Source organism: Megalopta genalis, chromosome 3, assembly GCF_051020955.1.
Source record: "Megalopta genalis isolate 19385.01 chromosome 3, iyMegGena1_principal, whole genome shotgun sequence".
Lineage (NCBI taxonomy): Eukaryota > Metazoa > Arthropoda > Insecta > Hymenoptera > Halictidae > Megalopta > Megalopta genalis.
Genome location: NC_135015.1, coordinates 11,321,140 through 11,345,550, shown reverse-complemented (window position 1 = coordinate 11,345,550; position 24,411 = coordinate 11,321,140). Strand labels below are relative to the sequence as shown.

The window sequence follows — 24,411 nt, the reverse complement described above, 5'->3', positions numbered from 1 at the left end:
AGTAAGGTGGTTCCATTTTCGGTGCTTCGTTGAACGAAGTAATCGAACTTATCGAATAGTGTTGTAGCGTTAAATAGCGAAGCAATTAAGGAATGTAAATGATCAGACCAGTATCTAGACAAAACAGTTCAAGTGGAATGCGCACCTAATATGTTAGCTCCGATTCTGTGCATTGAATCCGATGATCAGAGGGAAATACGTGGTCTGTACCTTGTCATTAATCAATCAGACAATTCGGATCATTTCAACATTGGCCCTTGTTAGTATTCACTCCGGCCTTTGGCGGATAGGGTGTGTCTATACTATTGGCTGCAACTATACTATTCCATAGATGCGCGGCGTCGGTTACGGTTTAATGAATTGAATTATTCAACGTGACTTTGTTTAACAGGAGGGGGCTGTAACATTAATAAAACTTCGGTATTTGACGTTTGCTGCACGCTGCAATTGTTCGGGACGACAATGGTTACTTTCGTTTCAACTTTTTTAGAGACCATTCTCGAATATTTTAGAGACAAAGAGATCCCGAATTTTTTAACAGGTGGTGCAACCATGCTGCAACCGTGCCAAGTAATCCAATAATGGCATATTTCATATCCGGGGTATGCATTGTTCTTATAGATTGCCCGAACGAAAAAAAAAACGAAAACGATGGAAAATTGTGGGAGTTATTGGGGGTTCGTTATTGTAAATTGTGATTTTTAGTACAGGTATACCAAACGTTTAATTTTTTACACTACAATTTCTTTCACAATTGTATCGATTAGCACTTCTTCGTAATCAATTATTTTCCTGATAGAACAACGTAATGTTTGTTTCTCGTACGTTCTCATTTACTTCCATTCCCAGATTTCGATGACAGGAGAATCAAATTCCGTCTCGATTTAGGAAAAATGAATAAAATTCAAGCGGTCAATAATTGATGTTTTTCTAGGTGGAACGCGCGTTGAATTTGCAGCATGTAGATATAACGAAGATATCCATAACATCCGAGTAGGGTTACAGTAAATCCTCTCCAATTTTCCTTCAGTTTGTCAACAAAAGTGGACAATTTGAGAACAGAAGATACGATTATTCGAGCCTCGCGGCTCATTTTTATAATTGTCGATTGCCAACAATTATAAAAACGAGGCTCGAATAATCGTATCTCCTCTTCCCAAATCGTCCGTTTTTGTTTGCAAGCTGAAGGAGAATTCGCGAGAATTTTACCGTGCTTCGGTAGAAGATTGATTTTCGGTTCTTTTCACGCGTGAACTCGTGCATCGCGGCGGGAGATATCAATGTTCTCGGATGGTTGTAATCGTTAGGCGCAGGCTTTCGAGCCGTCGTGAATCTCGAGCTTAACGGTATGTTGCATATTGTTTTATCACGCGGGCATCTCTGCGCGATATACAAGGCGAAGTCGGTAAAACTGTGGCACGGGGCACGGTGCCAGGGACCGTTCTCTCGCGTCAATAAATCTGACCGAGTACACCGACGTTTTAAACGCGATGTAAACCACCTGTAAAGTGCTCGCCTCTGCGCGGCTACCAGGCCAACTTAACTGGACGGCCGGCCGTGCGTCAGCCAGAGCGGCTGTTACACTTCTGGCTAAATGAGACTCGTTCTACCGCGCTCCGGCTTTTTTGCGATTCCGTTGACTAACATTACACGCAGCCGGGATTTCTCAATTGTCGAACCGTAGAGTGGAAATATCAACGGTGTCATACGACCATGACGAAGCTCGCTCGGCTTTAATAGGCCCGCCGTGAAACCGATGCCTATCGCTCGATCAATCATTCTTTTTCAGACCAGCTTTTTGCTTCGATAATTAGGAGAAAGGAAACGCCTACATGTCCCCGTCGGAAAACTTGTACCGTTTCGACGCTTTATCCAATCTTTTCACCGCGTGATAAGTAGACACTGCGGGTTTTATGCATTTATGACGAAAATTAGTAAATCAATCTCAAAACAATAGAAAAAGTTGTAGATTTGAAAAATATTATTGTATTATTTGCAATTCATTAGATTTATTGAGAAAATAAGTCAATGTTCTTGTAGCTCCTGCATCTCGCAATTAATGCAAACGATTTTTATTTTGCACAAAAATTCGTACTACCGTGATAAGCTCAAATGAAAGTATTAGATAATGTTACTGGGAACGACTTGTTGATATATATTATCTAAGAAAAGTACCCGGAATTTTTCATACTAAAGTCCTGCGGTGCTTGTACCGAAACAATTGTACATTGCATGTAATTGCTATGAAAAATAATCTTTCGATGAATTGTGAAAAATAATTGACAGTAATAAATAAGTAGTCTATGTTTTACTTGCAAATTGCGGGTACTTGTCTTTACATAATTTACGATTCAAATAATTACTGCGACTAAGCAATTTATTGAGAAGTTTTCAGCGGTAAATTATAGACTTTCGGAAATTGTTGAATAATCGCCGGTAGATAATACGTTAAGACGGCAGACGTCGCGGTATAAATAAATTTTTGTTTCATGCTTGAATCGTGATCAGTCGTAACTCACCATGCGCAGACAATCAGTGGGAGTAACCGGTACGCTGAATTCATCTATCTTCGAATGACCTAGTATTAACGGGATGCATTCGCAAGCACTATTTCATCCGAGTAAGAATTTTCGGGAGCCAGCTTCCTTTCCTTGAAAAATGATACTCCAAATATATGAGCAACGCGACTGGGTCAGAGAAATCCGCGCTAAGAGACCCTGAAACAAAGAGACGAGAGTTCACAGTAAACGCTGTAAGATAACATAAACAATTGATTGACAATCGAAAAAATATGAATTCTCGGTGAATATCAAGGAAACGCCGGAAGAAAAAGGCAATAAATAGAAATAAAAGCATGCTATTGCATCAGTTTATGAATGCAAGCACGGTAGGTATTCTTTGGCATACCGGTGCTAGGTCCGTTGCGAATGGATTAAAACATGATGAATACGATGTTGATGAATACCAAGTGACTTCTTTATTCCTAATGCAACGCGTTTGAACATTTGCTACGCTTTCTTTGCCTTTCGTGCACGCAGGATCAATGTCAAAGAATTATTTATGAGTTGGAAGCGTGCAGCCTTTTGGCTGCATTTTCGAAACAATTAGCATCCCCCTTGTTGCAACTCGGCGCAGGTTGTTTAGAAAAATGGTTCTACCAACAAATATCTTTTTACGTGTCCCAGCATTATAAAATATATTATAAATATATTATAATATATATTATATATTATAATATTAATAAATATATTATAAAATGTTATAATATTAATAAATATATTATAAAATGTTATAATATTAATAAATATATTATAAAATGTTATAAATAAATAAAAGACTGAATAGGTACACATTAAAACTTGAAACATAGATAATTAACCCTAGAACGACGTCCTTCTATTTTTCGACATAAGTAAACAATCTTGACACTAGATTTACAGAGCTCTAAAAGCAAGTGTTTTATATTAGTTTAGAAAAGCAACAGTAACAAATTTATTCAGATTTTTAACAAATGTTGTTGCAGTATTTGCCGCAAGTAACACATATATTAAATAAATAACACATAAATGTATCTTTACAATCTGAATAATCGTAAATTATAAAATAAAATATTATATTATAATTATATATTATATTATATATTACAATTATAAAATATAATAAAACATATTTTATACATTATATATTATTATCAATGTTTTAGTAGTAAATAGGCAAGATGAATTGTTCATTCCAATTTTAATATAAATTTACACGTTTGCAGAAGAATTACAAATTTTGTGTGACCCCCGCAATCCCGGCGCGTTATTCTAACGTTAACGTTTAAATACATTCGATCGTACTTCATCGTTATACGATAGCTTTACGTGTGTTATAGACACGTTCGAATCAAAAACGTCGTTGTTAGAAAACGCGGTCAGACTGAAAACACTCCGAAACATCTTGCACAGAATTTTCGAAGCATCTCCAATGAAGATACTCTCAGCAATGTGCGCGGCTCCCATAGATTCCCATATTTAGGGTCATCTATTCTTCAGCCACGCAGCGAATGCATACATTTGCAGAATTCACGGAACGTTTGCGACCGTTCCAAAATATTTATGCTGCCTAATAATTCCCGACGCAACGGTATTCAATTTCTCTTTTTTTCGGTCGGTCCGAGAATAAACGAATCCCGGTTCTTTTTGGTCTCCGTACCGCAGCTCTCTCCGCGTTCGTGCGATTCAAATCGCATAGATCTGAACAAGGTCGCAAACCACGATGTCAAGCTTTATGCCGGTCGTTTTACGAATCGTTTCCTGGATATTCGGAAAGCTGCGCGGCCTTCCCTCCGCAGAATCCCGCTGGATGACGGCACGAGGGGGTATATAAGAGGGATAATATCGTGTCTAGTGGGATTTGTCGGGGGTAAACAGAGTGCAGGGCTGCTGCAGGCAAACGTATTACCGTGGAATACCTTGCACATACATAGATTCGCCTCCACCCGCTTCTTTCCACGGCGATAGATACTGTTCCCGTGTGCTCTATCTTCCACGGCGTGAATCCATTCCGCGTTTGCCCTTCACGGACCTATCATCGCGCCTTCTCGATGATAACCTGATCCTTGTTTCGCAGAAATTAGCTTCCGGGGCCGCGGATTACCGAGTTACCGCTGTTTCCGACGCGCCGGTACCTAGCGGCACTCGAAAATCCGCGGTGACAACGGGCGACGGGAACACACGGACCATTTAATTAAAATCATACCGCCGAGAACCCCATGAGAAATCTTATTCGCGGGACGCGTAACCGTTCCACGGGAATATTAACTGCCGCATGCCTTGGATGCGTTTGTTCCCGCGAGCGAATAATATTTCCGGCTCCTCTGTTCCCGGGAAGCGCCTCGAGTTCCAAAGTTGTCGCAGTTCGATACCGTGACCAGAATGTAATGCAATATGTGTCTGCCGGATACACCCTGATCCCCGCTTCTCGGAATCTCGTATGGTTTTTAATCTCGCGATATAAAGTCTTTGATGCGCGTTCCTCGATCCGTAAGCCTTTCTGTAATGCGGTTCGTGATGCGCTGTAACAGACGGTCCTTGGCTGGATGAAGATCTTACAAGACGTACAGTCGGGTGAAATGATGAAATTGTGTCAAAATCAAAGAACTTTCGATAGAAATGAGATCCAAGTTTCGTTCTTTCCCTCTCTCTCTTTCTCGCGCACGAGGTGTTGGCAACTATAAAAACGAGCCGCGAGGCTCGAAGAATCGTATTTGAGTGTCCGCTGATTACCGTTTTCAATACCGAGCTCCAGGCCTTCTAGCGAGAATTTAATTCGTTGAACACGACGCTGCATATTTGCAGCACTTATAAAATTAAATTTCAAGCATAGATATGTAATTTCGTTACTTATGGATGATAGCAACGTGTTACGTTAAATTGATGTGAAAGTATTATTATGAAGGCAATAAGTGAAATATTGTCAGGAGAACACCAGCGCTACGATTTTCCAGGGGTGATAACATGCTGATTATATCCACTCTTGAAAAGCCCTTAGAGTCGACCTTGGTATCCATACGAGGACTGGGCGGAGTAATAGTCGTATCCGGGCCAAATAGATTTGGCACGCAGCTACATTTCCCTCCCGCCGCCGTAAATTTCGTCCGATAATCTGGAAACTTTTCGAGTGAACGGGCAAGGAGGAGGAGAGTCATTGCGAAACCGGCGCTCGTCTGAGCAAATCGAAAAACGTGCTTTGCGAATGGTACAGCCGCGACACGTTCGATATAGAAAAAAAATGCATAGAACAAATACAGGTGGTAAAACAATTTTTCGCGGAATCAGAAGCGTGACGGACAGCGAATCCTACTGGGTCTCAACAGAAGATCGGACAAACTGTTTATGACCACCGACAATCACGACCCAAACATGCGGACATCGCAGACTGAACAAATTTTTAATATATAGACACCTAATTATAAATTTTAGATTATAATAGATTTTTAATAGAAATTTAAATTAATTGATTTTAGATTCGGGGTGAAGACAGTCATAATAAATTTTTAATATAAAATATAATTATAATGAAAATTTATTATGAATTTGAATTATATTAGGTTTTATAGAAATTTAACTAGAAATTAACCCCATTTGTCCGCGTTCACCAAATATAAAATAATGTACTGTTTTTTTGTTATCAACAGTTCTTTCCTCTGTCATGCGGATTTTATGCAGTTCTGACGAAATCGCGTAGACCAAGTGCGAAATAATAAAAATGTTAGAAAAATTCAAGATCACCTACTATATCAAGGACGATTTCTTGCAATCGTTAAGACGTAAAAGAAACTTCTGTTTCTTAGAGAACCGCAACCTACTTACGGTCGATCGATTTGTTTGATCGAATATCTTTTTGTGAGAGGCGTAAAACCTGATGATCCGTGATCTCGCAGTGCCCGAGGAAGTTAAAGTAGCCTAGCAGCGAAAGTATTAAGGAATTGGATTATATCATCGGAACGTATCGTGCAACTAATACAAGTCGACGCTAAGATAACCCGACAATAAGACGCCACTTTCACTGAAAGTTTTCCACTCTTCCAACGAAGACGATTTCAAACACGCCTACACATTAATAAGAATATTCGACAATCACCACTCAACTTTACAAATAACCAATCACGACAGAACCGATGACGAACATAATCGAGAACTCGAAACTTTCCGAGTTTCGAGAAGTTGCGAGGTTTCGAGTGTCCCATCTTTAATATTATTGTTTGTTATCCAGCAAAATTTTGCAAATTACTGTAAATTCTCTCCAATTGTCGCTCAGCTTGTATATGAAAATGAACAATTTGGGAAGAGGAGATGCGATTATTCGAGCCTCGCGGCTCGTTTTTATTGTTTTTGACAATCGGCGACTACAAAAACGAGCCGCGGGGCTCGAATAGTCGCATCCTCCTCTTTCAAAATTGTACATTTTTGTTTACAAGCTGAGCGACAATTTTGTGTAGGATTTACTGTATTCTGTTATCCTTTGTCCAGGAATAAAACGTGAGAAAACAGACTTGCTCGCGCGGTTCAATCGCAGATTTATTTACCATGGAATTTTTCCTGCTCGGAAATCCATTAAAACTGAAGATTATTTGAGATTAATTTTCGAAGGCGTCGGGATATGTTTGCAGGAAAACAGACCGTTGTCAGATCATTAAAGAAGGATTATCAGAAGCCCGTGTTTCTTCCTCGGTGCAGCACGAGCTCACGTATCTTCCTCTCCGGTCGGAAAACTCAACAACTGCGCGTCGGACCATACTTTCGTTTCGCAGGAGGATACGGCGGTCTAGCATGGTTCCTAAAGAGTATCAGGCTATTCTTCGTTGCATGCCATTCCCGGGAATGCATCCGTTAAGATTGGGCCGTCTTCTCCTCCTCATGTATTACTGCAGATTCCTTGGTTCCACCCTCGCTCCGTGCGATGTTCATCCATCTTTTGACGGAAGACGTACTCGCTCGCTTCATCCCGGTCTTTATTCTTTCCTGCACATTTATTCTCCAATCTTTCCCCAGCGTTTTATTCTTCCCTCCTCCCTTAAATCCAACTGGTTTGATCAAAGAACCTCTGTTCCGACGTAGGGAATAGAAGAATACGTGGCCGCAGTTTAATCGTTGCTATTCTCTGGACGAGTAACAGGTGTTGCAGAAGCTTACAAAAACCGTGGACTAAAAATCAGGCTTTCAAAATCGCGTTCTCTAAAATGCTGTCCTTGGATTTCTGAAATTGACGAAGTTATCCGCTTTCTTCCTCGCGACTGTGCTCTTTTCCAAGCGACTGTCTGTTTCACACTGCGTGAATTATTGGCAGACTTTCGGATGTGCGTCTATTATTCGGAAAAGAAATGCTGTATAGTAATTAGGAAACCTTGTTCTGCATGCGAGCACAAGAAAAACGTATAGAATTGTTTAATTAAAGTTGTCTGAGTGGAATATTAACATCGAAGTTGGCGGGGGATACATAAACGTGCAGAAGCTTCTAAACGATGGCGTATACACATGTATAATTACGCGTACGCTAATAGAGATAATGATAGCGTGGCGCTGCTCTTCATCCTTTGGACGTTTACGAAATTCTTACAGGCTTTCCGGGTTGCATGCTGTATTCATTCGTGGACGGATTAGATTGGACAGGGATCTGGGAAAACTGTCGGCGAAGTTTGCGAATTGAGGCCGCTCCGGGACGCATAGAGACACGAAACTTTCCTAATCAACATCGTGTTGTTAATTACTGTTACGGATACTGGACGAACACATTATGCTCGTTCAACGATGAAAGCCGCATGAGTCGTTTCGCAAACGACTCCGTATCGGCTTTGTCAGGCATTATTAATCGAAATTCTATCGAACTTGTTTCAATCTTGTATCGATAAATGCGAGTGCCATTAATAACAACGAAATTTATTTCAAATTCATTGCTTGATACCGACAGCAAGCCGTTATATCACGGTTCTGATTAATTATGCTTATTTTCGTTGTTCCACGTATTATTAACAATATTCTCCAGAAGAATCTTTCGGTATTATTACGCGATACCAGACACTCTCTGTTGAGCAAACATTAATTAGCAGCTAATTACACGGCCGGGTTTATTGCTTTAATAGCTGCTGTCTGATGAATAAGATTAATTCGCTTCGTATATATACATATATTCGTGGGTCGTTGCTGATGCTCGAAGACCGTACGGCTCGCGACGTTTATGGCGAAGGTGTTAACGATCCCATTCGTAAGAAAAAGGATGCACCATTATCATTATTCCGCGGTCCAGTGTGGCTCGGCAAATTCCGAGCATTCCGTAACTTCCATAGGGGCACGTTAATTCTCTTTACGACCTTCCCTCTCACCCTTGAGTATTACTTATCCGTGATTACACCGTGCTTGAATTCGACGGAAAGCCAACATGAATTATTAATGAAACCTGAACAGCAGAAAAAGAAGGAAGGTACGTGGCCAATGTGGTCTACGTATATCAGTTTGCGATGATTAGCGAGAAAACTGTGTTCCGTGATAAATCGTTGATCTTCGAGAATACAACGCGCTTTCGCAATAATGATCGCAGATTCGGTCGATCATTGCTGATTTATTTTTTCATATGAAAACGTATCGTCCTCCTGATTAATTGAAAACGAATGTCCTAAAATGTTTGCGTTATTGCAATTTCACGTATCAAATAACAAGGTAACCATAATAACCATTTTTTAATTGTTTATATATTACTAATTCAGAATTAGTACTTATTTCACAATAGAATCCATTTTTTTGAACGATTGATTTGGTGTTTTATTTTCTGTTTCTTCTTTCTTTAGATGTTATTTTCTTTTGTTATATCGCATTGTAATTTTTACTTTATATGAGTACTTTTTTACATTGGATCTTCTGCTACTAAATATGTAATGTCAAAGAGTTTTGTTTTCTAAGAGAAGCAATTTTTTTAGAACGTTTATGCTAATTTACCATACATTTAGGTGTATTGAGATTTCATTGAAAAATATGTGACACCAGGTTTCTAAAGGATTCTTCATTAGAATTACAATTAATGAAATTGATTGTATATATTTTTTAAGAGTTCATTAAACGTTGCATAACGAAAGTAAAACACTCGCCAGTTCGAGCATTTGTATGACATTGAACGCACAAGTTAATCTTCGGAAATGCATACTTGTATGCATACCTGCATACATATTTGCAGTCTAAAAACAGGAAAACACGGCGCACTGCACACAAAGACTGATCGTATCGAAGCTGGAGCATCCTATTTAAGGATTCCCCTCGTAATTCATCGGGAATCGAATTTTACTGTCGTTCCGCTTAAAGCATCGAATAAATAGCCTCCGCCCCCTCGGCTCCCCTTTCGATCGCTGGATTATCGATAATTTGTTCCGCAGCGTAACTTCGAGGAACGAGCCACGCTTGGAGGATTTCCCGTCATATCGAGAAAGAAACCAAGAAATCCAGCTCGAACGTTATCACTGGTACAAACGGTGGCCGTGGCCAAAAAATATTAATATGCTAAGTAACCAAGCGTCGCGTTCTCGGCAGCGAGCTCTTCATCATTGACGAAATCGATGCCAAAGTCTCGCGATCGAAGTAGTTAACCGTGTCCAATTTTGTTCGCAACTAGACGTCGGAAGATATCTCGTTCGACAATTTTCAGATCGGCACACAGTGATCTGGAACAAGTTAATTTTCGGTCAAAAATAACTTTCTCAACTACAATTCTCGAAAAAAATTTTGTCATCCTTTGAAATTTCGATACCGAAATATTACTTCAAACGACTCTGTAATTAAACATAACGTTTTGACAATACAGTTTAAAACGTTTGATTTAATTATACGTTTTAGAATATTAAAATACTAATTTGTTCTAATATCTTGACGTGTAAGAGTACCTATATTTTAGTTATTTATTAACTTATTTATTTTAGTTATTTATCAATTAACAAGAGCTATAGTATCGCAAAAAGGTATACACAAACTTTCAGCTACGATTTTCAATTTTATATGGATTTGAACAAACCGAGGCATTTTCAACGTCAGTTCGACCGCTCGCAGCTGTAGCAACTTGAGTGACTTCTTTGGAAGGCGATGAGGAAAAAGACGTGGTCCCCATCTATTGTTTCTAATTCTTCTTTTGCCAAAAATTACCGCGTTCCAGACCACTATGCGACGCGGTTCTCGCGAATGCCACGAATTGAAACACGCGAGAGAAAAAAAACGCACGAAGTCAGGAGAACGTGGCGCTCCAAAGGAAGTGCTTTTTCAAGCTTCGTCCGGAGTAATGCATCCTCTCTGGCCGCCTACTTGCAGTTTCTCGTAGCAGTCACGAAACTTACGAGCAAGAAAACAAGCAAGCGTAGTCGCATATCATCGGGCTGAAGAATAATGCACGATTAAGACAAGCGGACTGCCGTTTGTAATAGTTTAGTCGAACCTCGGCCGTATCCCCATTCTTGCCTTTTCCCGTTTTTGGATTGCGAACAATGGATCTGGCCTGGTTAAAATAGAAAAGAGTTTCTAGCGTAAAGTAACGGTTTCTTGTTCGATGCTCCGTCCTCAGTGAAATATTAGGGCATGCGAACATGAATTTCCAAATTTATTTTTCTCTAAGATTCGTTCCTGCATGCATGATCATCGTTCAACTACATATAACTTTGAAAAATCTTCAAGGCTCGAAAGACTCACAATTCAAGATGTGTTTCAAGATTTTGTATATTATTTTATTTACATTTCGCTGAGATTCTTCTTGATTTCTCGACGATTATACAATTTAAAATTTGCATGGACATCCGGAAAATGTACAACGATACGTCAGTTGATGTAAAACGTCTGCCGATCTCAATGAAATTTTCATTACAGGTTTGAAAGAAACATGATTTTACAATTTTTGTTCATCATCCTAATCAATTGCAATTTTTTAAAACAATTTTTGTAGCCATTGTCTGGTAAATCAGTCCCAAAAATATTTAGATCGTTTGACCCAATGATATACAAATTTTTTCGTCTTAAAAGGTGTACGATTATTTTTTCCACCGATTGTACACGAATCTTTAATGTTTGAAATAAATAATAGTATAAATAATGTACGTATACAATAAATTATAAGGATGTAAAATACATACTATAAGATAATTCACTAGGAGGTAACTAAAAATCGAGTGCCGTTCCGAACGTGCCAGAAAATGGTCAGCTAATATTTGATATCTCTCTTATTTGGGGGATTATTTGAATATGAAAATGGAGAATCTCTAAGTACACGGTTGGCCATTAGGGTACACGGGGTTAACAGTTACTTGAAAGCTCATGGAGGCGCCCGGATGGCCGCGCGTGTTCAGAAGCTCGTAGGGGAATCCGCATGACGTCGGGTGCCCATTTGCCCGCACATTGTTTCAGATAGCAGTGTCCTTCCTTCGTCAGTGTCCAAGTTGTGGTTTAGACGAAATCGCTTTATAATCCTTGATTTATGGCAGCCACCGGCGCGGCACGGCGCCGCGTCGCGCCCCTTTTTCTTCCAAATTCGCCGTTGCGGCGCGGTGGTTCACTACTCGAGCAGCTGAAATTCGCGCTTGCTTCTGTTTTTTTCACGGCCGCTTTTCTCGCGTGAAATGTCGCTTAACGTTCGCTTAGATGTTACTTACTGAAATCACCAAATGCTTCTAGAAGAGGGCTGCTTCAATCTTTCGGAGAGATTTTCAGAGTCCCAAGCTGCAGCAGAACGGCTCAGCAGGAGAACCAGCTAATGAAGTTCTTATGACGCGATGCAGTGACAGACTCGACGATAAGTCGAACATGATAGAATTTTACGAGAAAAAGATACGGAGATTCCACCGTTCATGACGTGGCGGGATAAATCGCTACAGGTTTCAAAGTTTCTTTTGTCTTGAACCGGGAAACTATAATTTGTAAATCGTGGAAATGATTAAGTGATAATATAAATTAAGTAATCTTCAGACGTTGAAATATTGAATACCCGAGGATGTGAAATTGATTGAAAGACATTTCGGAATATAGTGGCGACATGGCAAACATAGGAATTGATACTTTCAATTAGACTGCGGATTTTTATACGAAATAAAAATTGTCTTCGTTAATTACAAGAGATATAGGAACTGTATAGACATTTATTTCTTTTCTTAATCATTCTGATGAGTTGACAGTAATATAATGATATTTCCAAATTGTATGAGTATTTTTTCTATTTTGCATTTAATCTATTATTAATTTTACTATTAGTTACTATTAATTCAGTTATTTATAATAATTATTAATTATAATCACTATTATAATTACTATTTATGATTATTGTTAATTACTATTAGTTATTATCAATTTTTTTTTATTTCTATGGTGGAGATAGTACAACGCATAGATTGTCAGGATTTCCGTAAAATGAAAGTCTGAAATACGAACATTGCAACCAATTAATATTATCGTTTGCACAAAATTGCTTCAAGCCAAAGAAACGTTCTCTTTCTAATCTTGAAATATTTACTATCATTAACGTCAAAATCGTTCGGACTTCGCGAATTTGCAACAGTACAATGATGTAAAGAGATCTCTTTAATCTGGGGTATGCAGCAGATGACCTGATTCATTCGTGAAAAAATCAAAAGAGCATTGTTCAGATATGGCATATTCCTAATAAAATTTTTAAATTGAAGCAAACTTGGATAGATCAGGGATAACTTTCCCTTATCAAGGATAGATAGATCAAGGAGTAAAACATTTTTATTTAGAATGTGCAAAAGTGCAATAGTATGAAAAGATTTCTTCGCTTAACCCGGTCTGTACGTAATGCAGCAGGCGATCTAATGCATTTGTGATCAACTAAACTGTATATATTCAGTTGGAACGTGCCGTTCGAACGAGCACGCGAGTTGGCAGGCCCTCGAAGGAGCGGGAAGGTTCGCGTAGAGAGGGAGTCTCGTTGTCGAGATGCTTTGCCGATTCCCAAGTTAACGAAGTTAATCACGTCGATTAACTCAACATTCGATCAGACGGAAGGGGAGCAAGTGGCACGGTAGAAGGGTTAAATGTCGGCACGAGTCACGTTCGACCGGAATTGCAGCCATCGGTCGTAACGGAGCTTCCTCTTTCGCGTGACGATACCGATACGTGCGCTCCGCGCCGCTCAGGATAGGTAGTATCAGCTTTCGATCACGATTAGAGATTAGAGAGGACGCGTTTGGTCTGCTAATGCATCTGCAGCCCGGGAATCTCGATAATATAATTACGACGATCGTCGCGTCCCTAACATTCCTCGTCCGTTTTCACGTTACTGGCCGCGACTCCGCTGAAATACGGATTATGTAATTGTACCGCGCCGATCGCTGTTGTCCGTGAAATCGGCCGTGAAATGCGTAATCGAGATATCCGGCGTTACAGAGAAAAGCGGATTTCGCTTCCAGCCTTGTTTTCAGAGACGAATTAATCCCTTCACCGTAACATAACTACGAGACTCCGGAACTCCGCGCTCCGAGCAACGACGCGGCCGTAGCTCATATTCGAAATGAACGAGTTAGGTGTGCACGAGCAAAGCGCGGCCGCAACAGTATTTTTACTGGCCGTAAATCAAGCGAAACTTCCCGTCTACGTTCACGATTTACGTAACGCACCAGGACCACCTTATGCTGTAGCCTGAATATTGAATATTAGGCAGGCTTCTTTCGAAACAGATTTTGCTTAAACGCAGAGCAAAAGAAGAGAAAAGAATTGATTTATTGCACATAAACGGTAAATACGTGTTGTGAGCGTGGTGTGGGCATTTATAAATTATTCATTTAACTAGCTGGCTGTTTTCGACGAGTTTGCTTCGATATTTATTATGAAATTATGTATTTCATAAAAATATTGTATTTGAAGAAAATGCGAAGAAAATCAAACGTATATATAGTAGTACATTTACAGTAACTTATACACTTTTTAAAGGAGATTGCCACAGCCAACTGGTTAAAGCATTCTTCTTTGAAACTGTCACTAAATACGAGCAACGAAATCTATGATCATTAAACTTAACACGATGGTTTGTACACGTCGATAAGGAACGGGATACAACGCTTTGGATCATAATCGTTAGCATCATGTTAAAATGCAAAAGGAAGAAGAATCATTTCACAATCTTCTTATTCGAACAAAAGAGCCGATTGATTTTTCTGAAATTCTGAAAGTGACGTTCAAGAGCAGAACGACCAGGCAATTCAATGATCAGCTGCCGGGGAATGTGCGCGCCAGGCTTTCGTAAATGAGACAGTATTTTTGCAATTCACGCATGCTTCTTTCGAGGAACTTACGTAATGCTTGTTGGGTGAGAGAAGTAAATAAGCGAGGGCCACGTAATGCATACGCCGCAGAGTCAGCTACTTCTAAAAGTGGTAAAATGAATTGCTTCTGCGATAAACTTGTATCCCGAGCACGATTTCTTTGCTCGAGTCGAGCACGTTTGTCGTTTTCCCATTTCTTTACCCACCCCGAGGCCGCCTCACCCGAAGTAAGCCTGTATACCTTAAATTAAGATGGTTATCCGTAGCGTAAGTGACGCGTGAAACCCGCGAGATTTCTCATCTACACGATACTTCGAACTGTCCATTTTCTATCTATCGACGACGATTAGAATTGCTGTGGGCACTGAAGTTTGTTGAAATGTTTCTTTTGTTTAAAATAGCGCAGAGGAAGCAACGTATTTCAATTTAGATGCCAGTTTCAATTCACAGTGAATTCATAAACTCTTTAAGAGATTCTGCTTTTCTTTTTACAAAATTTCTCCTTTTCTAATTTTCCGAAATTTACAATAAAACCAATAGTAACAGAAACAAAATAATATTTACATGTTCAAGCATTATAATTATTACTATTAAGACAATTATTACTAAGGCTTATAATTGTTATAACGATTAGTAATTATTAGTGAACTCGTGAAATGTTGATGAAAGCATAAACTACACTACGTATTCCATTTGCAATATTTATACAAAAGTTAAAATGAATACGGGCGAATCTTATGAGTATTTCATAAAACAAACTTGAAAAATGTATTCCTTTTTATTTTTATATCTTCCTAATGCTTCTGAACACGGCAATTATAATTAGAATCAATATTAACGTTCTAAGCGATAAATAATAGGTGAAAAGAATATCCTTCATTTCGATGCTATTTTTAATGCATAATCAGAAACAGTAAGAATTGCCTATTCCATGTTTGGTTTTTTGACTTTTGCATTCCTGAAGCTTTTTTCTCTACTGCGCGTCAGTTCCAAAACAAGTTATGTATACAGAATATCGTTTTGACACAACGATTCCATTTGAATCGCTACAATATCGAGGAAGCCCGTGTTCGATTCGTAATGCAACGTCCGCAAAGAACAAAAATACACAGCTTCCGGGTGACACTGCTGGATACAATAGAGGGAACAGTACGTGGGTCGCAATAATGTCGAAAACATTGTGCGCATTACATAACAGAACATGTTGATTGCAATAACGTCACTGTCGCCAGCGACGACAAACAAAGGGGGCGCGTTACACATGACAGCGTCAGCAACTGCGAACGACAAAAGAGGACATCCGCGAGCGTGAAAACTTGAAAATTTACTGTGCGACGCGTAGGCGTTCTCTGCTTGAAATAAAAATGCGTAAATGTACAGCTTGAGTTGCCGAACGCGAAACACGCGTCTGGTGCAAAATGCTTGCGACCTTCGAAAATTCTGGCGTTACCGAGGATCTCGTGATACGTATGTGTATACACATGCTTACTTACGCGGAGAATCTCCGTAAATACTTTAACCCTAGAAAGATAACCATATGACAACGTACGTAAAAGATAACCATACGCTTCAGAGGCGCATGCTTTTCTAAGGCGTCAATTTTATACTAACAATGGATATTTATTTAAGTTAATGTAGTCATTTTAAAGGTTTGGCATTATTGTAAAAATAAAATGCATTTATATTATATTTTTTTATATTTTAAGTAATTTTAAACTTAAATCACTAGACCTCTATGAAAACGGTGCAGTCAGTTGTTTATTTCGCAGGTGCCTCTGCGACGTAGGTTATCTTTCTCGGGTTAACGACATGTTTAACATTAGGTTCACGGAGCACGAGAAGCTATTTTTTTACTCGATAAAAATATGAATGACAAGAATATATTTTTGTAGATTTCTAGAGATCGTGTTATCATAACATGTATAAATACATAAATAAATAAAATGCATGTTTGCAGCCTCATTGAAGGTAATTAAAAAATTTCAAACCCGTCAGTTTGACCTAACGTTAATGGTATTTGAGATAGGTGAAAAACGTGCGTATAATAAAAAGAATTCCATATTAGAACAACACAAGATAATAACGAAAATATTTTACGCTATTATTTTCATAAAAGATATTAATATTTAGATTTCAATACTAGATATTATTGCCATTTTGTTTCAATTATGTGACAAAATCTGGGACCACCTCGGAGTAATTGTGATTATTTTTAAGTCGCCTATGTTATCCGTAATCAATGCATCTTTTCGAGAATACGTCGCCAGCCGACGAGTAAAATGCATCGAGCGCATTGATCTGAATTACGTTTTGTCGTGGTTTGTTAAAGCGCAGGGAAACCGGAAGCCCGATGTTCACACCTGCTAATCATCCTTTGATCAACGTACAAACGCGTTTGCGCGGCCGTCACTGGTCCGTTTGTCGATCGCACTTTGATTTTAAGCACAATCGGCATCCCGCGAATTTTGCTGCACGCTTCGCGTTAATTGCAAGTATACTTGGTTGTAATTACAACGGTTCACGCGCCTTGTTAATTGTCCCTCCCCCCCTGCCGGTATCCGGCGCGCGCGACTTTAACACGGCAATATTTCAACGCCGAGTTTATATTCCGACCGCCGCTCTATTGATAAAGGATTAACTGAAACGAACCGTTCCTGGGACCGCATAAACATTTACGGACATTAATAATTAAATGTAGCCGCACGTATCACCGTTCGCAGAACACGATCGCGCGCGCACTTATTCTGAAATGTCATCGTTTTAATTAGTACTATAAATTGATCAATCCGAGCCGTGCGTGACGCGAAAACGAACGCGGCCACGGACGTTTCTAAAGCATTTTAATTAGAGATGTTACGCAACTGTTTCCGAAAACGAAACAAACAGTTCCCCGTACACCAACAAACTAATTGCTCGCGAACAGCTCATGGGCAGATAATTAAATCAGAGATGCACGCGAATCTATAGAATATCGAAAAGTACGATAACGAATACGCAGGGATGGGATTGCCTGTCCGTTCCACTGCATAATTATAAATATCAATTCATTTAGAGCGGTTTAGAGCTAGCCGCAATCAACCATCTTTTTTCTTGCTGAATCAGCAGGTAATATTTGACTTTGCAAGTGAATTTGGTTATTCCTCAAACGTTTCATAACACATTTTATGGACCGGGAATTTTATGCATTTATGACACAACTGTGTTGATTGAATACGAAACAATAAACATTTGCAGACAACATAAAACTACTGTCACATCATTCTTAACTCGTGAAAACTTAACTCTTACTGTTCCCAACCGACAAATAATAATCGTAAATATTTTTAGTTTTGAATGATTATGCGTTTAATTGTATCCTCTGCAAAGTATATATTTTTTATTAAATATCTTCTATTAAATTCGATTTATTACTACAGAGTCTGGACCATCGGTGTTCGAATAATATTTAAAACGTGATAGCGTTTTTAGAACTGGACAAAAAGACTTGAATTTTTTTTTTAAATAATAGAGGAACGCTATTGCTTGGAATGACAATAAAAAAATAAAAACTCGTGTTTTTTAAACTTTTTTATCTGTGCCTATAACGAAAATTTAAAGAATGCTTTTTGTAGATCTTGGTAAGTTATATGCATGCTAAAAAAGCAATAGAAATATTGTAACAAAGTAGTTTAGTCATTGTCTAGTATACTAGTCCCTCTATCACCTAAAAGAAATACAAATCGTTTGGTCCAGTTTTAAAAAAGTTATTACGGTTTAAACAGTGTCCGAATATTAATAGGAGTCACTGTACTTAATAAATTTGATGTTATCTGGCGGCATTTGAGAAGTTCAGTATTATATAACGAAGGAAACTATACTATTTTGAAGACTCCTGAGGGTTCTAGGAACCAAGAAAAGTACCCGGAAACATTAAACACGGCGAGGTTCCCTTGGTAGCTGTAATAGTTCCTGGGAATCTGCTACAGATTCTGAGAGTTGTAGTAAAAGATCACTAGGACTCGGTTGAAGGGTCCCACGGGCCCCGAGGAATATAGAGGACAGTGATTGTCATGGTAGCAATGTAAGGAGGTAATCTTAGGATAGATAGGGTAGTTTTATAGATCGTATCCTTCAATAGGGATCTCATCTCCACCGGACGGATCGACCAAATCCGACACTTTTCGGTTCTGCAACGCTATTTATACTGTTCAATATTTTACCCAGCAACGCATAAAACTGCGTTACTATTACGATCATCCTGAATGGACGTAATTTTCCTGCGATGATTAACTTCACGGAGATGTGCTTCTTACACGGACAGTCCAAGAGTGATTTGACTATTGAATATTTGTGAATGTTGAACGTGTGCAACATAAAAATCCTTGCGTTTAATTGTTCGATGCCAGAATACATATTAGGTTATTAAGTTTGAAATGCATAGGTTTTATAGTAAAATTATAGAATAAAGTATGCATTTCTTACTTAACGTGACTATATTCTGATCTCTTGAACGAAGATAGTTATTGCAGAATTTGTTGTTTGTTCGCAAAGCCTTGAAATATGTAGTCTTTTTAATAATTTTGCTCATAATAACTGTAGTAGATAGTAGCTATAGTAAACTACTAATATAGTAACTATATAGATAGTAATAATAATAATATATTGTAATAAGTATAATAGATAGTAATAACTATAATAGATTATAATAATAATATATGCAATAGAATGCGTTTAGGACTAATTAGCGTACTCCTTAATTTGTAACTAGAAGGTTTTAGCCCGTAAATGATGTGTGCGACTTGTATAGCAGTTAAATATTTTTCGTTTATTGGATGAGGTTATCCGATATGTCTATACTCGTGTACATAAATCGTTAAGCATTCACAGAAGTCATACAGTATAAAATGTTTCACACGCAAGCACTTTTTCTCCCTTACGATGCCCGCGAGAGATCTCGAGGTCTCGAGTTCAGGTCGCCAAGTGGATATACATATGTATGCGTATATGTATATCGCACGAGACGACAGCGACTAAGAGGTTCGGATGGAAGACGTTTTTTAAGCTATACGGAAGAAAGTTACCAATATCGTAACACTTAAAGAATTTTAGATCCTCTGGAAAGGGTATGTTTTATTTAAAAGTGTACGTAGGTGAACCGATAGACTGACATCTTGTTTTCATATTGCAATAAATATTCTTCGAAAAGACTTGCGTCGTCGAGTGCATTTCAATTCAGTTTGGCGAGCAGAAAGCAAAACATTACCGGAAGAGGAAATGGTTGTATGGTAAAAAAACATCAGATCACACAATAAATTTATCGGCGAACGTTCCGTACGATAAATAAATAGACAATTCGTTCACAGAATACGATTTAGACGAGCACGTGAATGCATGAAAGAGCGGCCTTACGCATTCGCCAACGTTTGCAGCATTTTATTCCGATTCAGCATTCGAAAGGACCGACAGATCCGACGCACACGGATAAATCGAAGAATTTCGTGACGCACTTGAGGCGCACGGGAGCGTAATGGACGCAACTTTTGTCCTGATCCTGCAGCGTACTCTCTATGAAACGGTCGTACTATTGCTCCCACCAAACAAAGATACAGTAGCGCGTAGTTTTCGAAACACGGGTAGTCGAATCGTGCCATGAACCAATCGCAAACGGTACGAGCGGCGAACGATCAAGCTGGATCCGCTGATTGCGAACAAAACGCAGCCGGGGCTCTATTGAGAAGTCGCTAGCAAATAAGTATGTTTCAGCTCCTGAATCAGTCGGTACCTCACTTGCTGGCACGGGAATTCGCTAGCTAATTGTTCCAGTAACAATCGACGTCGACATCGCCTCAATAGGGGAACTATGTGTCGGTGACACGCATACGGGCAAATCTGATTTCTGGTTTAGCTTTCAAGGAATCCTGGCTGCAAAGCTCGCTCGAATCCCGTTGCAAAAATTGCGCGCGAGCTTGGTGCAATATATTTAGAATTTGAAAATGCTGTCTTGAGCAGCTTCGAATACAGTAGCACCTTCTTTATCCGCTTCTTGTTTATACGAACGAATCAATGTTCTATCTCAGCTGTACGAACTCATAATTGGACCTTTCTATTCATAAGTATATTATTATACAGATATAGACAGGAGACGGAGCTTAATGCTGCGTTCCGAAGCGTTCCGAGTCCTGTTCTATTGACAAATTCGACAAAATTACACGAATTTTTGATTTTCACTTGGTATGCGTTTGTTTCGTAATGCATAGGTTCAAATTCAGTGTTCATCCCCCAATTTTCCGAGACCAGCGACGGAGGTAACGCAGGGACGTGGTCATTCAGGCAGAGATGATCCCGTGGATATAGATAGCTAGTGGAACCGTATTTCGTGGGTCGTAAAGAACTCAGTTCTTTCGCGAAAGCGACATCGGTGCTCGCTTTCAGCAATTTCGCTGGCCGGCTTAAAGCGAACATTTTCATTCCGCGACGCATCGGCCGCCGATAAAACATTAAGCTAACGAATGGCCTGGTCGGCCGGCAGGTTCGCGCACGTGTATATAATGCGAGACATCCGCGCTTTATCGCGGCAGGCCATCCCCCGCGAAGGCGTGATAAAGTTATGGTCTCCTAAAGGCTTTTAACGAGCGGCTCGCACGTGATATCTTTATTTAATCATAGCAGGTCGACGTGATCTCGAATAAATTTCCTAGATAATATCCGGGGTCCGAGCGACCGACGTCGGAACATTCGATGCTAACCCGCGTTACTATTACGCCGAAGAGGATTGGCTTCGGCCGGAGCGTATTGCCAGGGTTTTAGCCGGGCGGCGCAGCGCCGCCGGTCTCCTCCTTTTTTATTTCACCGATAGAACCGGCTTTCGAATTTTATGGTACGGCACTTTCAAATCCTCTAGCGACGCGGCCCAAGTCCCCGACGAAAAAGCACTCCGACGAGATTGTAACGGGATATTTCGCGATCGAGTTCAAAGGCATGATAGAGCACAAACGTGGTTAGCCAGTTGTTATTGTAAGACGAAGTCGAAAGGGGAAAGGAAATGAGAGAGCCGACGGAGGCCTTTAGATAAGGGAGGGTTTCAGGGTTGATATCCACTATCAAAGTGGATGTTACCCTGGCGTGCCATACGTTTCGTTCGGTACTCTTCGAAAGTGCATACCCGACCGGCTCCACGGAGAAACCGTTTCAGGAACGGCTGCTTACAGTTCCATAACCACTTCATAGATTCAAAAGACCACGGAGGATCGATCGCCTCTTATTTCACCGAGGTCCGGTTGGAAAATCGTGTTTCAGTGATCCCATCGAGTCTTCTGACAAGAGGCCACTTTCAGGACAATACCTGTAGCTTCTTATAAAAACTCCGAAAAAAATTATACATGCACCGAGCATGTTCTCCGATGAAAATTGTTGCGTGTAAGGAAATATGTGATGCGACTAGACTGCGGATCTTTATTCAGAATAAAAATGCTCCATCTCATTTGCAACAAACAGAAGTTCAGTGACAATTTATTTTCATTGTTAGCATTTTTGAAACGTAACATCGTTGTTAAATTTGTTCACTGCATTTATTGTTTTATATTAAGTATAGCTTAAGTTTCCCATTAGTTGTAAAATCACGAAAGACGAGAAAATACAGATGTTTAGAATGACTTGATATATAGAGAGTTAGAGTAAAAAAGAATAATAAGATAACCGCAATTCCTTCGATTAATAATAACGATGCGAAATGATATTAAGTAATACGCTTTAAATTCTGTTTGAAAGAGTGTAATGGACGATTGAAAAAAATCGAGAGCACATTATTTACAATAGAAAACACACGATTGAGCTCAGCGTAATATCCATAAGTTGAATATGAAGAAGTGAGATATATTAGATATATGAGTAATAAATTACATAGGCGTAGGACTAGCGCAGGAAAATTTACAGGAACCAGAAATTTGACATTTCCCGTAGAAATTACTGTGATTACAAATCTGTTCTACGACAGAATTGTGGTTCGAAAATGAGGAACGATTTCGAACGTGAAGCGACTACGAAAATCATGTATCAGGTTTCAGGAGGTCGTTCTAAAGGAAAATCTTCATTCTTCGCGAACATGGTGGATTCTTGAAAAAGGATAGGTCACGATAAAATTTTTCCAAAGTCGGAGACGCGTGAATTTTTAGCATTTTCGAGGGAAAACGCGTGTTTAGTTCTCCATCAGTTATAAACTACGAAAACCTTTTACGAGAAAATGAACGATGAATGATGACAGAGGCATCAGATTTGTAAACGAATCAAGTTTCTTGTCGTGTCATTGGTGTATGCATCATAAATTCTGCAAAATGTTTTTCATAGTTAGTGCATTTCGCAGCGTGTTGCTCCTTGTGGAACGTAAAATCACAAATTTTCCTTGAAATTTTGGTTTACGATTCGATCGGAGGCTGTCAATATTTGATGGGATTTGTCCAGGTCATAGGGTTGTGACGTTCGCGCATGCTCGAGCAGAGAAAGCTCGTAAATCCTTTAAATTGAGAGTGACTCAGGTGTCCGATATGTCAGACGGCTAGTGGAATGCCACAATCCGGCGGTCTACATTCTGAGCGACGCGACGCATTGCACTCGATATATCGATATCTCTCAATTCTCTTCTTAGTTTATCCGCTCTTTTTCCCCTTACACAGCTCTTTCGGTTTCCATAAACTCATTAATGCATACATAAGCACGGAAACTGCAGTAAGTACGCAAATTTATTTAAAAAATGTTCCAGGAAAAAGTGGAGGAAGATTTTCCTAACCCAGATCTAACCGAGTCTTATATCCATTAATGTATACCTAAGCACAGAAACTGAAGTGCGCTAATTTATTTTAGATGTTCCTTGCAAAAGTAGAAAAAGATTTTCCAAATGATATTTTTAATACTTGCGTTATTCTAAGTTTTAGTATTGAGAGTTGGTTAACACTAAACGAACCTATAATACTGCATTTATTCAAATATTTTCTAATTTTTATAATAGTATGTGCCTGAATAAAAAAGTATATTGTACGATTTCCAGTGGAAGCTGCTTTATAATTTTAATAACTACAAAACAAGAAATCCGGAGCGGATCTTTTTACCGGCAGTGGTACGTTAGTGTTAATTGATGATTGTATACAGGAATAAGAATGGAAAGGGGGGAGAAAGAGATTTACATTTGTCACTGTAAATTTGCAATAGTTAAGAAACTGGTAAAGTCGATAAAGAATAATGGATTTTGATACTAATGAAATTTCTTGAAGTAGAAGCAACTACCAGTAGTCAGACATAGTTCCAACATCGTTCTGAAAGACGCACACGCGAAAAGCTTCATCCGACTATCACTTTGCAAAACACGCTTGGTGAATCTTGATATTAATTATAATTTTCTGCTCTCGTTAACGACAATAATGTCGCGATAACTTTTCAGTACTCTAAAATATCGTTCAATCGTGTTTCGAAGTTGCAACAAAGCGCTGTCGGAAAGTGTAACGCAAAACAAATTAAATGCAACGAAAATCCGGATGGGTTTGTTTGTGTGCTTCTTGATAGCCAGCCCGCTGTTACACATCAGAAATGGATAATAGGAACGTCCGGAAGAAGAGACCGCGTTTCACGGCGAATCATAGAGCCGGCTAGTGCTTGCCATTGGG

General features: G+C 39.2%; 1 long non-coding RNA gene across 1 annotated transcript in view; it reads right to left on the bottom strand.

Annotated features, from left to right (window-relative positions):
- Positions 1 to 2,204: 2,204 nt before the first annotated feature.
- LOC117229672 (uncharacterized) overlaps positions 2,205 to 24,411 on the bottom strand; it is a 190,080-nt gene continuing 167,873 nt past the window's right edge. The window contains exon 4 of the long non-coding RNA XR_013032935.1: positions 2,205 to 2,717. This is a non-coding gene — a long non-coding RNA (uncharacterized LOC117229672). The remainder of the gene's footprint in view (positions 2,718 to 24,411) is intronic.